Genomic DNA, 18,602 nt, shown 5'->3' with positions numbered 1-18,602 from the left:
AAGACTTCTGATCCTTTTTTTTCCCTTCTGTTCCTAGCAAAAAACTAGAGTTTGAGATGCTGTTGATATTGTTATAGCCTTAAACACTTTTTAGAAAATCAAAAATCAAGCTTTGAATGCACCTAGGCATTTCAGAGAAGGATTACAGGTTAATTACTACAGAAATTTGGAAGGGACTATTAGGTTTTCTAAACTAATCTAACCTAATTTAACCTCCCATGGCAACACACCACTGCTTTTCCTGTATTTACATATTGTGTCTTTGCTGGTAAACTTCCCCCAAAATGCATCTTTCAGAAAGGTCTCTTCCTCGAGTTCTGCTCTGGGCTTTCACTAGTTTGTCAAAGTGGTTAACATCTTGTTGACACTTCGGCATTATTTCCAGTCTAGTTTCTAAAGAGGGATTGTTTTTGTTATGATTACCCAACCAAGGATAGTTTCAGAGTTAGCATTTTCTCTACAAGTGCTTTTTGCCCTCAACCAAATAATCAAGATACTTTTCAGCTTCTTTGGAACAGAAACCTAAGCTCTTTTATATGTCTTACTAGAACATGGCTTTTTGAGCATAAATTTTTCAGCTTTTCTATACTTCCTCCTATATTTCAGCATCTTGTCAGGGACTGTATGTTTTATTCATATAATTGCAAAATTCATAGTATTCTTATAAAACAGGGCTGGGAAGATACTAGGCAAATTTGTCCAATTCATCCACAACTTCAGGGCAGGATCACCTGTACATATGCTTGATCCAGCTTTATCTGACTTGGTCTTAAAAACTTCCACCAATGAAGAGTCTATAACCTTTCTAGACAGTCTATTCCAAACCTTTCCTGTCTTTACTACTAGAAAATAAATCTTCTAACTAAAATATTTCAAATAAAGCCTTCCTAATGCTAAATAGAATGTAAGGATTTCTTTACAATCTTGTTATCTGTTATAGTAACATACTTAATTTTTACAACAGCACAGTCCTTCACTCATTTACAGCAAGTTCCAAACCTCTTTTCTGCAGATTAATATCCAGCCAGTAGTTTTCCTCCTTGTATTTTTCAGTTGTCTGTCCTGATATTGTTCTCTCCAACCCTGTATAGAAGTAAAATTACTCTGTTCATATTCACTACTGACTCTTTTGTACATTTCTGGGTCTCATCATCATCTAGAGGTTACAGAACTGAAACTGATTTAATTCCTTTATGATTTACCAGCTCTCCCTAGTGATTCAGTTTTTCAACAATGTATGTAATCTTTCAATAAGACATATATTACTCCTGGAGATGCAAGTCAGTATTCCATAGTGGGCAGCTGTCAAAGCTAGTCAATGGTACTTTGTCTTAAATGATGCCATCATTTAGCATTTAGGTGCATTGTTCAGAATTATTGTGTATGTGCCTTCTCACATATTCAGATTTCTCAGATACTCAGATTTCTCACATTTTGGTGCTTTAGTGAGAACTTAAAATCTTTCCTGATGAAAGGTACCTACAGCCTTTCTTCAAAAATCAAAGAGGATTGTATTTAGCAAGACATTTACATACGTACTGTAGATGTTTTTTATAACAAGCGAGCAATGTAACTGGTATGGAGTTATGACAGCATTTCTGGAATACTTAAAAAAAAATTGAAGTCTGATGGTATCAATAAATTGAAATGGAGAATCTACTGTGATTATTTCATAAGGTAATTTATGATGCCAGGTGTCAAGTTTACTCATGGAAGAATCAGATCTGGTTTCTGTATAATATAGCAACATTCATATAAGAGTGTCAGCTAAGGCTGTTGTTCTTAAAAGAGGGATTCATCGCCCAGAGCACAGTAAGCCAGTCTCTGTGCCCAGGCAGAGGGGTGGCAGGGCAGGGAATCAGCAGGAAGGATGTTGTACCTGTAAGTATCTTCCATAAAAATGAGAAAATAATAAGGATGGAAATAAACTTGGTTTACAGGTATATTCTGTATTTTGAAGGTTAGGTAGCAAAAAAGATTAGAGCAGAAAAATATTTAACTTAGACTTTACACAGAAAATTAAAATGAAAAGCAAAAAGAGGGCTTTTGCCCATAAAGACAAATGTGCTGTTACGGTATTGTTGGTATTGCACATTAAAGTCAAATCTTTTGCTTCAATTTAGCTTAAAGACTGGTAGGAAGTTAATGGCAAAATACCTAATGGAAATGATAGAAGAAAATTGTTAAAAAAACTTTTGCTGCCTACTGTGAAAACAATTAGGGACCCTCAAACTTTTCATACTGAAGTAATTGATATTACATGGACATGATTTGAATGGAAGACACCATTAATGAGTATAAATATAAACTTTTGTAAGTGCAGTATTCTACATTTACCTAAATGATTGTTTACAGCTTTAAATTATTGCAATGGAAATGCTTTACTTTTTCACATTTTGATCATGATGAATCAAAAAAAACCATAAAATAATAACACCAAAGCAGTGTGTTTGTCTTTGGTAGTGGGCACTAATTTGATGAGAGCCATCTTGCATTACATCCTTGCCTCAAAAGACCACATTGCAAGTGCCTGCTTTGGATTCCAAAAGTCACACTGATTAAACATGTCCATAGAGAAGGGAATGATTGAGGTGTTCTGAACCCAAAGTGTCCCCAAACTGCACGTGTTTCCTGAAGTTCAAACTAGTAACTAGAAGAGAACCCTGAGAACATCCTTCCCCCTTTCTATATACCCTTCTCTGAACATACACTTCTGGCTGTTTTGGTGACAGGATGTTTGACTAGACCTATGACTTAGCATTACCTCCTGGTGCTCATACATTTCATAGGTACAGCAACAACTTGTCAAGAGGGACAAATTTTTGTCGTCTTATGTTGCAAAATTTATGGAGACAAATTTTTGTATACCTATCTAACCATCTTTTTTAGTTTCATTGATATTCCAGTGGTATTAGGCCTGAATTATCAGAAAGTCTGATAGAAATTTCTTCTAGAAATTCTGTAGAGCTTCTGTAGAGCTTTCTGGTTTTCTTTTTTTTTTCCCTAAAGTTTAAGTTTCTTCAAAAGTGAGCTTCAGCAGTTACTAAAACTGTATTTTCCTTTGAGAAACTGGCAGAGATTAAAAAACCTTTTGAGTGTAGTTTGTGTCAGAAAGCATTCTTTTACTATAAGGGTAAACTGTTGAACACAGAGTTTTTTCACAGGTTTTGAGTTTGAAAACATTTCTGGAAGTGTACAATTATTTCCTTTAGCCCTTAAAAAGAACCAAAAAATTATCTTTTCAGTATTTGGGTTGTAACTTCAGAAACCTTTTCTGTGTAGGTAGATTTTTAGGCCAGCTCAGTCATATTTTAAAATTTGATAGAATTCTTTTCAGTAAACTTCATAGTCTATTTAGGCTGTTAAAAAGTAATTTCAGAGAATCATGCAAGAAAGAGTGAAAAACTGCCCAGTGGTTTGATTTGTAACAGATCAGCAAAGCCTGGAATTGCTTCAGTGAAGTAGTAGGGAAGTGTAAATGCGTGTTTGGTAGAGAGATACTTCTTCATTCCTTTTAACACTTAAAATCTAAATAAAACAGGTTTTGTTTAAATTGTAAATTAAATAGGTTTAAGAGGGAATGCTTTAAGTTCATGAGAATTGAAATGTCCCTAACTTTCTAACACTTCCTGTTTTTTCTGCTGCTAAACAACCTTGTTACTGTGAACTCCAGAGTTGATATTCTAATGATATTGAAATTCTATTATATTGCATGATACTGCAAGTGATAGAAACGTAGAGACAACAGTGGTTTGATTTAATACAACAATGAAAGTGAGGCATCCGATGATGCACTTTTCCCCTGGTAAGGAAGAGTTCAGTCAAAATATGGTTAAAGACTAGTTTTAAATATATATATATATATATATATATAGACAATATTTCCATCTGGTGAAGTTAGTAAGGACAATCATGTTAGGTTATGGTACATAATATTATCCTTCAAATTCATGTACAGGTACTACATTGGATATTATGTTATCAGATGTAATATTAATATGGTTTTTGAGTCATATACTGACTTTAATAAAAAAAGTATATAACAGTCTACATGTTATATTTTAATTTCTTATGTAAATATGTATTATTATTAACAGATCCTATTGTGGCAGAGGACAAGTGCTCTAATTTACATTTAATCCAGTCTATGAGAAAAAGAATTTTTAAATCAACCATATTTATGAAAGAGTAATATAATAATGCTGCATCTAATTGGAGTTTCACTAATGGTCTCATTAAATTAGTTGCATTCAGAATGTCCAATTTACAGCATTCATAATTTCTCATCTCATCTTGTTCAGCAGATATTTGTGAATTTTATTCCAGTTAAAAGTTATTTTTATAAATGCTAAAAAAGCAAACAAAAAGAAAACTCTCAAGTGCTTATTTTTGTCTTGTCCCACTTAAAAATTATTTTCTTGCAGAATCATTAAATTGGATAGTTTCTTTTTCCTTTTCACATATCATCATCACTGATACTAACAACTGCTCAAGTGATGCACTCAATATACAGTGATCAACATTGCAATCTTTAACATTGCCATTTGTTAATTAACATTATTTTGTGGTTGTTCCAACAGAGAAGAGGAATTTGTTTCTAGATCTAAAATAAAGAGCATGAAGAGACTTTTCATTATGATATGGATTCAAGAACCAATATCAATTTTTGTCAGAAACACACTGAAAAAAATGGCTGCTAAAAAAGCAGCTTTTCTTACTCAAATGTTGCATAGAAAGAGAATCAAAGAGTTGTAGAATCCCACAACGATGACCTTGCAGTAGTATAAGCCTCTATAAGGATATGAAGTCATGAATGAAGGTTGTAGAAGTCATCAGGTTTCTCTAAGTAGACCACTGTCTAGAGCAAACATCTGTGCCAGGGACTGGACTACACACAGTAGAAAAAATTCACTTTCTGGGACTGTGACTCACCAAAGGTTTGTCTACAGTCCTCTGGCTTCCTTTCCTACCTATAGACCTTACACTACCATGGTAGGATTTTCTGCAGGGATTGAGTATTTCTGATTAGATGTTTTAGTTGCGGCTTTAGTTGCCATAGACACAGTCTTGTAGATGCATTTTAAGTAAAATACACAAAGTGATATCTACTTCTTGATCTACACCTAACTTGATGTTAATTTGAAGAAAGGATATTTTATTTTCAGAGATGTTCCCTTGAAGAGCATTTCATTATGGAATGCTCTTTTACATTTTGTTCAATGTTGTTGACGATCTTCAAATCAATACAGTGGCTCATCAAAAAACTCACAGGTGAGTAGAAGATTTTATTTATTCCTGACCTAGTAGGTGGCAAATGTGGGAACTAACTAGCTAACTAACTTGCTTCATTGTTCCACAGGGAACAACAGGGAATAAATAGGGAATTACAGAATGGGTGAGTCATTAAGATCAGGAAGCTGGAGCAAGAAATATTAAAGGGGAGAAAAAGCTTTTTACTCATCACTGAAAACAGCTGTCATGGTATAAGCTGCATAATGAAAACCTATTGCAAATTTTCTTATTAATAACTGTAGTGAACAGAATTATTCTGGCTACACGTCCAGCCTATTGGAGTCAAACTTTATAGACAGCTTTAAAAAGCTTAGGAAAGCTTGCCAAAAATTCCAAGCACATATGTTGATGATGGCAGTATTAAAAACCCAACTGGTCTGTTCCATAACGTGCTGTGGAATGATCATGCCTTTACATATGTCAAACGTATGATATATATTGTTCTAACTGAATAGTTTGAAAGCGTAAACTGGAACTTGAAATGTTGTGTTAGGTAAATGTTGTGAGTTTTGCTGATTCTCATTCTGATCCGTAAAATTTCTTGTATCCATCACGTTTGCTATATCAGTTTTTCTAATAAGTGTTATGCTTTGTATTGTAATCCAGCAATGAACAATTGAGAGCCCTGACACGCAGGATCTACCTTATATTATAAATGTATGTAGGTATTTATAGGATTTATGTCAGGATTTATCCCTCTGTCCATTCTGAAGCAAAGCTATAGTGGTTTGCACTATCGTTTTCCCCAGGGTGAACAGAATATTTAACACTGTAAATGTAATTACATGACCAAAAGCATTACCACACAGTATAAGGATACAGGGGTCATCAGAGCTAGTTACCATCTTTCAGCATGTGTTCATTTCTATTTTAGTGGATTTTTCTCTCTTGAGCATTTTTGTACAGTAGCTCAATAAGGGCAGACTTTCTAATGGTTCACACTGTGCTACTCATCCAGCATTCAAGAGAGACCCTTAGTATTCAATCATGTTAATTCCTGCTCCCTCTTTTTTTTTTTTATGTTAAGCTGATATAAAGTTGATATTCTCCCTGTATGCTAATACAGCTTCTTATCCTTGAAATTTTTTAACTTGTTTAATGCCTTTCCCACTGTTTGAAGATAATTTAATTTCTTTCTGAGTTAAAAAAAAAAAAATCTAAGAAATGAAACAAGCTTTCAGACTTTACCTTTGAGTTCTGATTCATTTCCCCTTTTATCCTTTTTTTTTTTTTTTTAATGGCCCTTTCAGCAATATGATAATATCTCCAGAAGGGTATTTTGACCTTATAATCCTTTTCATACTCACATACTTTTTGAAACTACTGGACTAGTTCAGGTAAAGGATATTCTGTTATTATTAAAAAGTAGAATCAAAGATAAATCTCAAAATTATTATCATCTATGTTTGTCTTCATCAAAATACATACATCAAACCTGTTCAATGTATCTTTTGAATTACCTCTGTTTCTATGTTTACCAGTCATTGTCCTTAGAACTTAATTACATCCTCTGCCTGTTTTCATTAGGAAGGAAAATATGAGCAGTATGATAATCTAGCCCAGCCCAAACATTTAGGGATATGACAACATACTTTTTTTTGGAGGGTGAGAATATGAGTAGTAATCCCTAATTTACTATGCATCTTGTATATATTCCTGTCTTCCATTTCTCTCATATTTCAAGAATAAATAGGACAGATAAAATGGACTGTAACAAGTACACTAGAGATCAACTTGAAACTTGTTTTCCCTAACACAAAGGTAAAAGAAAAGCCTCTATGGCTTTCTGGAAATAAGAGTTTGTGATATTTAGAAGTGTTGTCTGTAACCATGCTGTTTATAAAATTGAGAAAAAACAAGTCTCTACTAGCAGCAGTTTCTGCTCTGTTTCTCACAAGTCTCACTAAAGTTATTATAAAATGCCTCAAGTTTCTTTAATCATTTACTGAAAGGTAAATACAATGTTTTGGATTTTTGTAAATCAAAGCATGCTCTACACTTCTTTGGAAGAGAGTCAAGAGAGAAACAACTTTGGGAGTATTTTTAAGAGATTCCACAAAATGAACTTTAAATCTCATCCACTTACATATTTTCTAAGTATCTCAGGATTTTTTATTATTTTCTGTATCAGAATATATTTTAAAAAATTACTTTAATACACATTGTCACATAACATTAAACATATTTCATTAATAACCATTATTTTTGACAAATATTTCAACTAAGAAAAAAAATATATTTTTTCACAGACAAGCAAGATAGTTGCAAACTTTTTGGATAATAGTTCCCTACAAACAGGCAATTTGCTAGTATAAGCTTCACTCACACTAGTATTTTACTAATATTGCTGACACACATAGTCTGGTACAACTTCATAGTTGTACTGAATCCTCATTTCTTACCTAGGTTCAGCAAAGTTCACATGAGAGGTTCATTTCAGAAATGGAAACAATATCAGGAGACTACTGGGGCAGCTCTCAGCATCAACACAGGCTGGGGGATGAACAGACCCAGAGCAGCCCTGCTGAGGGGGACTTGGTGATGCTGCTGGCTGAGAGGTTGGACATGACCCAGCCATGGGCACTCCCAGCCCAGAGAGCCAAACGTGTCCTGGGCTGCATCCAGAGCAGCGTGGGCAGCAGGGCCAGGGAGGGGATTCTGTCCCTCTGCTCTGCTCTGCTGAGACCCCACCTGCAGGGCTGCACCAGCTCTGGAGTCCCAGCACAGGAAGGGCAGGGACCTGCTGGAGCGAGACCAGAGGAGACCACCAAGTGATTAAAGGGATGGAATATCTCTCCTATGAGGAAAGGCTGAGAGAATTGGGGTTGTTCTGCCTGGAAAAGAGAAGTCTTTTGAGTAAGCTAATTGCAGATTTCCAGTACCAAAAGGTAGCCCAAAAGAAAGATGGAGAGAGACTATTTACAAGAGTATGTAATGGCAGAACAAGGATGAATGGACTCAAACTGAATAGGTTTGGACTATATACTAGGAAGGAATTATTTACTGTGACAGTGTTGCAGCACTGGAACAGGCTTCCCAGAGAAGTTGTGAATACCCCCTCACTAGAAGTGTCCAAGGCCATATTCAATGGAGCTTTGAGCAATCTGGTGTAGTGAAAGGTGTACCTGGCCATGACAGGGGGCTTTATTTGTAACTAGATAGTTTTTAATGTCCATTGCAACCAGGACATTCTATGATAAATTCTATTCTATGAATATGTGTATAATTGACTTGTAGTGATTAGATGAATGTTGTTACTCATTTAGATGTTATTCTTTTGCTCTGTCTTGCACATTTCTATTGATTTACTCTAAGGATCGGCAGAAAGCTTGCCCTGAAAATAGTTATTTTACTTGTCAAGGGTCTCCATAGAAAGCAATTCCCAAAGACATGATTACAGCTCTATGGGTAGGAAATCTCTTCTGAGCTCATTAGTCTTTTAGGAAAGTGAGAAAGAGAATGGGTTGTAGTGGCTCAGCTTTGCTGAGAAGAAGCAGAATTAGCTTTCTTCTTGATGCTAGCTAGTGACACCAAGTAGTTTCACGTGGCCTCCACTTTTTAGAAGTATAATTCAGCACAGCATAATTATATCTCAACACATAAATTTAACTTACAGTTAGAGTGCCTTATATACCCAGAGTTCACACTATAATGTATAGCTCTTTTGCTAATCCTACTGCTCTTTTCTATAGCATGAATTACTGTGCAATGAGTCAACACTCATTGTGATATTCAAGGGGAAAAATGTGTTTAAATCCATTCTGTCTTTCTTTCCAACCCATTTATTACACATCCAACCCTGAAGATATTTTTAATTAGTTGATAAGAATGGCAAATAATAAACTTCATGAACATTTTATTACAGTGTGTTTGAGTATTAATTGCTGCCAATTCATCAACCCTAAAGCACATTAGTTCTCGAAAGATTTATTTTATCTGTTCTATATTTATGAGTACAATCTCATCTTCAAAATATTAGTAAACAAAAATGTCTTTGAATATAAATTTTGGAATTGGTATTCTCCTATCTGAAGCTCACTTTAAAAATGCTATCCTAGGAAGTAGGGCTCCATCCTCAGCCCAGTTCTTTTCAACATCTACATTAATGACTTGTACGCAGGACTTGAACGGATATTAAGTAAGTTTTCAAATAACAACAAATTGTGAGGAGCTGCCAACTTCTTTGATGGCAGAGACGGCCCACAGAGAAACCTTGACAAATAAGAGATGGACAGTCACTGACCGGATGAAGTTTAGCAAAGGCAGCTGCTGGATTCTGCACCTGGGATGGGCAGCCCTTGATGTATGAGCAGACTGGGGAATGAGAGACTGGAAAGCAGTGCCACAGTAAGGGACCTGGGGTTCTGGTCCATGACAAGCTGAACAGGAGTCAGCAGTGCCCTGGCAGCCAGGAGGGCCAAGCGTGTCCTGGGGGGCACCAGGCCCAGCATGGCCAGCCAGGCAAGGGAGGAGATTGTCCTGCTCTGCCCTGAGCTGGGGCAGCCTCATCTTGAATATTGTGTGCAGCTTTGGGTGCCACAGTGTAAGAAGGATCTAAAGCTGTTAGACAGTGTCCTAAGGAGAGCAACAAAGATGGTGAAGGGCCTTGAGGGGAAGCCAGGAGGAGTGGCTGAGGTCACTTGGCCTCTTCAGGCTGAAGGAGACTGAGGGGAGACCTCATGGCAGTCTGCAGCTTCCTCATGAGGGGAAGAGGAGGGGCAGACACTGATCTCTTCACTCTCATGACCAGTGACAAAACTGACAGGGCTAGAGGAAACTGCATGAAGCTGAGTCAGGGAAAGTTTAAGCTGGATATCAGGAAAAGGTCCCGCACCCAGAGGGGGGTTGGGCACTGGAACAGGCTCCCCAGGGAAATGGACACAGCACCAGCCTGACGGAGCTCAAGAATCGTTTGATGATCCTTGGGGATGGTGCTGTGCAGAGGGAAAGAGGGGTGCAGGGGTTAGGGAAAAACAAAAATTTATGGTGCTTTTGCTACTTTTGGCCTTGGCAATAACAACACATTCACACATTAATAAACCAGTATTAAACTGCTTAATTAACCAGTATTAAACCAATGGATTTTCTCTCTGAGACAGAACTGTTTTAAACTCCTGACTCAGGAGTTCAAATAGGAAGACTGATGATGCAATACAACGTATAACACAACACTCTCAGGCACATGGTGTGACTTGGGGTGTCCTGTGCAGGGCCAGGATTTGGTCTCAATTTTGATGTGTTCCTTCAAATTGAGTATATTTTATGATTCAATGCAATGTTTTGTTCATTAGTAAACAAGTTAAAATTGTATCCACATGGTTTAACTTGCTCTTTGCCTTATTAATTACTATACCAGTAATTCCTTGAGATCTGTATTTCACCTGAGATTCCATTAGTAAACATTTTCTTCCGTATCTGGTTCATTTACCAGTGCTGTAGACTGAGCTTGTGCTCAGTTTGTGATGAAAATCTAGACATTTACACCAGCCTGAAAAGGGAGTCTCAGTGACATTTATGGCAAGAATTAGTAATAGGTTTAAGTGCATAGAAGAACTTAAATACTGCCTAGAACAAATTATGAAATATAGTAATTCAAAAAAAATAGATTGTTGAAGGAAGTATTTTCTTTAACTTGAATCATTCAGTGTAAAAGGGAGATTTTTATATTGCAGAAAACTTTTATAAAATATAACCCAGTTTCACTTTTGGTTACAATGGAGGCCACAATCAGTGGCACTATATCCTCTTGACAGCAAAGCAGAGAACAAGTCCAACAGAGACAATAATGTTCTTCAGCTCTTGTTCATGTCATGTCAAGAGGAAAGAGGGAATGTTTGCAGTTTGTTTCATACACACAGGATATAAAAATAGAATTTTCCAGAAAAGAAGTCAGTAGTTTCATTTTTTGGAATTCCTAGTTTTTCAATGGCATATGCTCTCGCACAGCATCTGTGGAGTGCCAAGGTCAGTTACTCTCTATAACGATGAGTTATAGGCACTCTGCTTAGATAGTAAAGAAAATGCAGACAGTTTTATGATAATAGGAGTTGAAGATATTATGCAGTTCATAATAGTGCTGCAAATTAAAACAAGTAAGTGTAAAAGAAGGATCATTTAAAATAAGCATCCTAAGCTGATCTCTCCTGACTGTTCTGCTCCTTTAGTTCCATTCAGTTACCTCTCTGATGAACTCAATAAACACTGTGACAAAACTGGTCGTTATTTTGGTTTTGCTTTACTAGGAAGCAACATTTCTTAGCCTATTGGCTGTCACAGACTTTTGACAGGACATTTGCTGTCATATGGGAAAATAATACTTGTCAGCAGTAGATTATAAAGTGTGTGAACTTGCGACCTGGCATGTGAAACATCATTTAACCCCTTTCTACAAAGCTATGAGTGCTCGTCCTGGGAGTGCAGTAAGATTAAAGTAGCAAGGGCAAAGAGAGCAATACTCTAAGGCTGACTGAACAAAATTTGAAGAATATTTTTTTGAAGGAGAAGAGGTTGTCTTCTTTACAGAATGAAGGATGATATTCCAAAATGCGGAAAATTTTAAGGGAAGATCTAAGTTATTGCAAATGGTGATTCTGAAATGTAGGAGAAGCTGAAAAGGTATGATCTACTACTCTGGTGAGGTTAAACCTGGAAACATCATTCATCATTCACCTGATGGTGAAACATCATTCACCACTCAAAATAATCTACATGTAGTGTGCTGTCCCAAAGTAATCTACGTGGGCTGTGCTGTACTTCTGCTGTTTTGTGATCTCAATGGGGACTGACCCTGTAGCATGTGCTTATCTCTATCTGTAAGTCTTGATGCAACCAGAAATATTTCCTTTGGATATTTTCTTTGGACATAGAGGCAAACCTTACAGAACAATGAGATGGCACTTGGCAAGACGCAGACTGTACAAAGACTGCACTTCTAGAGAGGGAAGGAGTGAGGTGGTCACTCTCTATCTGTGAAGGTCTGAAATCTATGCCTGGCAATAGTGAAACGTCAAAAGTCTGGACCATTATAAAATGAGGTGATAATTTCTGATATGCTGTCTAAAATAATTTTTAATTGCAACAGTGGTTGTACTTGGTAAAGAAGAATTTGGATTTTCATACATTTACATTTCTATGCTTTCTAAATGTGCAAAAGATATTACTCTGACCAAAAATATAAAGATTTTGGTAATATTTTAATTTACTTTTCTTTTTTTTTTTTTTTCTTAACACTTTCAAATAGGTTGCTGCTTGTACAATCACTTATTTCAAATGTGAGTCTTGGGCCATGGGACATTATAGTAAAAAAGAAGATGGAAACCAACTCTCAACATGATTTTATTTGTGCTCCAGGGGATGTTGATGACAGTCTTTAAAGAAACCAACATATTTTTCTTTTTCTACATAAACATTTACTTACATCTATAGAAAACTCAGCTCTAAAGTATCTTTTTTTTCCTTGTAGTGTTTTCAAACCATTCACAGTGTGCACAGGGTCCAGAACAGCTGTTTTGTCACCCCAGCCTAGACTGTGCTGTGTTCTTCCCAGATGGTTTCTCAGTTCAGATTTTATAATGGCAAAGATTTTTGACTTCTAACTAGATCTTTGTAATGCTTCTTAAAGCATCAGGAAAAGTTAGCAGCACAGATATTTGCTGTCCTGTAATATGAAGACCATTACCACATTTCTCAACTACTATCACAACAAGGTAATTTTCTTGAAGTTAATTCACCAAGGAACTGGGTTCCTGCCTAACAAAGCAACTGTTTTATTGAATAAACATGTTGTTTCCAAAATAACTTTCAGATAGTCACTGAAATAGCTACATTTCAAATATAACTAATCCCTTTTTGATAGCCTTGCTGTTTTAACTGCTTATACAGCTATTAATGCTACATCTACCCTTGAAATACCTTTCTAACATAATGCAATTTTTAAATGTTTGCACTCTCATGATCTTCCTTGAGTGAATGGTATTTCCAACCCAGCTCTATACCTTAGTCCTCTTTGTCTTTGAAGGTCATGTGCTTTTCAATTACATCAGTGAAAGAGGCTGGGAGCAGAAAGGTCTGATGGCTTCTTGCCCTTCTTTCCTTTAGCAGTGCAAGTAGAGGCACTGTGGAAGTTATTCTCCCTGTTGTGCTGTCACACAATGAAAATACAAAGAGTAATGAAAAGTTATCAAGTGTTCCTCCTTCTCTAATCTCATTCATATGCCACTATAAGGTTAGGTCACAGTCTCTTCAGTTCTGGAGAACTCCTGACCATAATTTGTCACATCTGAAAGTATTGTTTCATATTAAGCCCACAAAGGCTGTTCATAGGCTTCTCTATCACTACGTGCCAGTCTAAGCACTAGCTTTTGTTTCTGTTAGCAGTTTCCCTGGCAAGCTATACTAAAAAAATTAATTTTCTAAGAGAATATTTTCTTCTGAGTATTATTAACTAGTATACAAAATATTTAGGAACAAATGATAAAAACCACAAGCATCTTTGCACATAGCTGTTTGAACTAAGATATTTCAAAGTCATCAGAAGCAGTGCCCAGTAAATGCTCTTTTATGTTTCAATGAAAAATTAGTTATAACAATGGGTGGCATTTTAAGACAGCCATAATCCTTCTAGCTTGTGCACAAGTCATTTAATGACTCCCACATATCTTCTTTTCTGCTGACATCATGTAAGTTCAATTACAGCCACATATTAATGTGTTTTTCACTTTATTTTCTAAATAGTTCTTATAATAAAAATCTGTCACAGTTTACAAAAGAGTTAACAGGACTGTCTCAGTCCACTACCTCATCTGCATTACTGTAGATAGATTACATATTAACAAGGTTCTCAAAGGCTGGGATAGTGATTTTGCATACTAAACAACAATGCCCTGTCTACATTGCTATTCCATTCTTATTAGCTATGTCATAAACTAAGTGTAAAAGGTAAAGTTTCTTTAACTTAAAAAACTTACTATTACTGACAAAATAAAAACAAATAGAATCTCCAATTTAACTGATTCTTTTGCATGAAGGCCATTTTACTGAGTACAGAAGCTCAGACAGAGCTTTTGCTCCAGTACAGTGAAAAGTACAATGAGGTGTGAATTCCTCCACCAAAGAGACTAACAATCACTTACCAATCTTGTTGGTTAATAAGAAGATTTCTTAGGGAGAAGTAGTATAGTTTATTGGACCAATTGAAATAGCTGCAAAAAAGGAAGGAATTCTTAGTAGGTGTCTAAAACATACTCAATTCCAAATAAAGTACATTGGAACAAACACCTTCAATCCCACTTCATTAAGTAAACAGATACTTTCAGAAAATAGGATAGTTAATGGAGGAGAATAGTGGCAAGAGATGATAAAATCCTTGACATTGTGAGAAAGAGGTAGAAACAGGCAGTTATTCACTTTGAGACCTGAGTATTTTATGGCCTTTTTTTTCCTCAAAAAATCTATTTCCCCATCATTTTATTAAAGATATTATCTCCCTCTGGAAATTTACCTCACTTGTATCCCTAGACTATTACAGGTCCAACAGCACTGCACTTCTGATTGATGGCTTAGTACACAGAAGACATATCTGTCATTTGCTCTTTGGCAGATATTAAAAACCAGCAAAACCATAGAAATATCCCCCTGAAGGTGGGCACCAGATAAAACCTCATATAAATCAGAGCTCAGAACTTGAGATATTCCCAAGCATTACAGCCTCCTGCTGGAATAAACCTACTCTTCTTCAGCTTCAGGGAAAATAAAACATGCTCAGATATTAAACCAGGAATTATTATCTCAGAACAAAATATTCTAAGTAGAAGTTCTGGCATACATTGTATGAATATCTGAAATTTGTCCCTAAGGAATTGAATCAGTAAAGGAATTCATTACCTAAATTGTTGTTGCTATAAAAAAACAGATACATAAATACAAAACTGAGATCAAAAATCCCTTTTCTTATGTTATTTAATTCTGGAAGTCCTATTTATATCACTTTATTAGTCAGGGTTTTTATTAAGGATGCAGGGCTTGTATGTTTTAATTTCCCTTCTGCTGGAATTGGAGCTGATTTACCATTTCCAGTTGACTGTTCCACTCACTACACCATTCTGTAAAATAGAATACCATTATTGCAGACTTTACACCTTCTACCTCTACCTTCATATCTTAACCTTCTAGGTGAAGTTTGCTACCTGAAGTGTCTCAAACACAGTAATCTCCTACTAATGCTAGAAGAAGACATCATGGGCACATTCCTATATTTGATATCTGGCTATTCCTTGACCTAAAAATTACTAGTTAGTGCTATGAAACCTTTCCCTCTTACTTCGCCCTTACAAATTGCTTTTCATTGGTACAATTTTCTGTTCATCTGAAGACTTACAGAAGATAATCAGTCTATAAAAAGTACCATGCTCTATTTTTTTAGAACATATTTTTAAAAAGAGCTTCTATAATTCTAAAGTTCAAGGGCTTTTTAAGACTTTAGAGACATTTATTGCAGACTTGATACTTTGCTCATTCTAGTCAGCAAGTTTATATTGATTTTTTTACAGCCATAGAATAATATGCTAACTCACTATGTGCATCTCCAGTATTGGTATAGATTTTGAATATGATATTAGCAGCAGAGAAAAAAGAATTATCTACTAATGCAAGACATTTATGTTACATTCCTATTAGGTTACATTCCTATTCCCATTGAACACCATACCAAAAATTTATTCATGGATTCGGAGGACTTAAATATAAGTTATGGCCACTCTTATCCATGGCCCTTAGACACCATGCAAACACACAATTAGAAGATAGAACTGTATGAAGAATAAAAGGATTTAAGTAAGCACTTCAAGTAACCAAGCAGAAAAACAACAATGCTAAGATATTCCAGGACCAGATGGAATATCACATTACCTTGCTAGATGCAACATTAGAAGTCATAGAACTCTATCCAGTTTATCCCATATCGTGACAAAAGCACATAATTCAATAGGTATCCAGCTTTGGATTCCTGAGACTTTCCCTTCCCTCAATGATTGGTTATAAAGGCAATTTACATTTCCCAGAAGCAGGCAAGCAAACAATAGCAGGAAAAAAAAATTAATAAAAGATTCTTGGGGTTTATTTCAACTTAACACATGTATATGCCATGCCTCATTACGAGTATCACCCTCTCTATTTAAACTTTCAAAAGCTTCATATTCTGCCATGAAGCAGCTGAGCTCTACAGAAACCAGATGACTACTGGAATTCCTTTCAGCTGGTGTTGACTCTGCAGATTATTCCAGACTAGTGATATCTGATACAGTCAATCAGGCAAGCTGCTTGAACAATCTGCTCCACTCCATCAGTGCCATATTTTGTCTATTCCACTGTCAGCAGTGAAGACATTTGGTGCCTTCTCAGTGTAGCCCAAAATGATAATGACTATCATGATTAATTTTAAAAATACTTACCATATTTTGCAGTTTGAATGCATATGTTGATCCTGAATATGTAGTAATATGATAATGTCATCTATATGAAGAGTTTATAAGCTATAAGGTAAGTTTTACTTCAGTCATTTTCCATGCAGATTCATACAACCAATTTCAAATTGAATACAAACATATATGGATATTTCCAAATAGAAAACATTTAGCAAACACAGAAAAAAAGTCCAATGAATTCTTTATATTCCTAGACATTTCTGTACTGTGGTCAAATTCAGAACTAGAGATGATTTAAGGTACTGTCTATCTCTATCCAACATACACTGTTGAGAGGAGTAAATTCTTGCTCACATCCTGCCCCTATGGTAGTCAGGTATTTTTTATAAAGTTGGTGAAGGAATAATAAAGAAATAAAGATTAGAAATTTAATGAGTAATCTAGTTAGTAAGAAAGTTTTTGCTCTGAAGGATTAAGAGCAGCTGAAGCAAGATTTTCATGTCCAAAGATAATGTCTCCCAAAGACTCTGACTTGTAAAAAAGCGACCATCAAATAACTTATTCGGATAACATAGAAGAGCAGGTAACACTGCATAGTTATGTTCACAGTCTTGTTTTTATAAAATAATTTTACAGCTTAAGTAATAATATCAGTGGCAATGCAGACACCTATCCTTGTGATTTCAAAAATTAGCTTCCTTCCATACAGTCATCACAGAAAAGCCATGTAAAATAATAAAAATCCAGAGACCTTTCCTGTCCAATTGCTAGATAAAAGTTACCAGTCTAAGTTGGTTCATAGTTCATATATTGAAAATTAAAATACTAAAATAGAAAGTTTTATGTATTGAAATATAATGTAAGGAATTTACTTACTGAACACTCTGTCATTCTAGAATTATTAGATCTACCTTTATTAGTACTTATTAAACAGAATAGGATTTAAACAAATATTTTGAGTTACTGCATAGACTAAATGATTTTCTAAAGTCAAGTCTTACAGCTGTTGATAGGAGTAAATTGTCAGTTTCATTTTTTATAAATCTAACATCAATCCTATATGATATATTCCAGCATTATTAGCTGCAGCTTTGCTGATTAGAAATTACTGTCTACTATTTCCATAAATTACACATCATTAACAGTGACAGGCAGGCACAAGGAGCTATTCTAGTAAAGCACGGGTCTCATATAGGTCTTGTGCTATAAACCAGTGAGGAACTTTCTTTGTAGGAAGCTGTGTGGCCTTTGATCCCCTTGACATTAAGAATTTAAATAAATTATAATTCATAATTACCACATCCAAATTTTCAGGAGAGGTGCTAAGGTGAGAGTAATTTAGAGATGCACTATGCTATGAAAAAAAAACAAAAAAACTTTTGTAATATATGCCTGAAAACGTCATTTCACTCATCCAAGAAATCCTACCAATAACCTTGGATCCTATAAGGGTAACAGAACCAAATCCTACATTTAGCATCAAATAATTTTTATTTCATTTTAAATGAACCAGACAAAGTTAATAGAGGTGATGATATTTCATAACATGTATTTTTACATATAATGCTACATATTTGTAGTGTTAGAGTACTTGTTTTACATAGTTTATCATCTATTACACATTATAGATTTATAATCCAAACTATAGAATTACAGCTCATTTTGAGAAAGCATCATAAAAAAATTGATATATACAAAAAATTTCATATATAGTCTTTTCCTTAATATGTAAGGAACCATGAAATGCATGACAGAACTGGGCATAACCACAGTCTAAAATAGTATAAAATAATATAAAATAGTATAAAATAGTATAAAATAGTATAAAATAGTATAAAATAGTATAAAATAGTATAAAATAGTATAAAATAGTATAAAATAGTATAAAAT

Source organism: Parus major, chromosome 4 (assembly GCF_001522545.3).
Source record: "Parus major isolate Abel chromosome 4, Parus_major1.1, whole genome shotgun sequence".
Taxonomy (NCBI): domain Eukaryota; kingdom Metazoa; phylum Chordata; class Aves; order Passeriformes; family Paridae; genus Parus; species Parus major.
The sequence above is the reverse complement of the archived record's forward strand: the minus strand, read 5'-3'. Positions refer to the sequence as shown.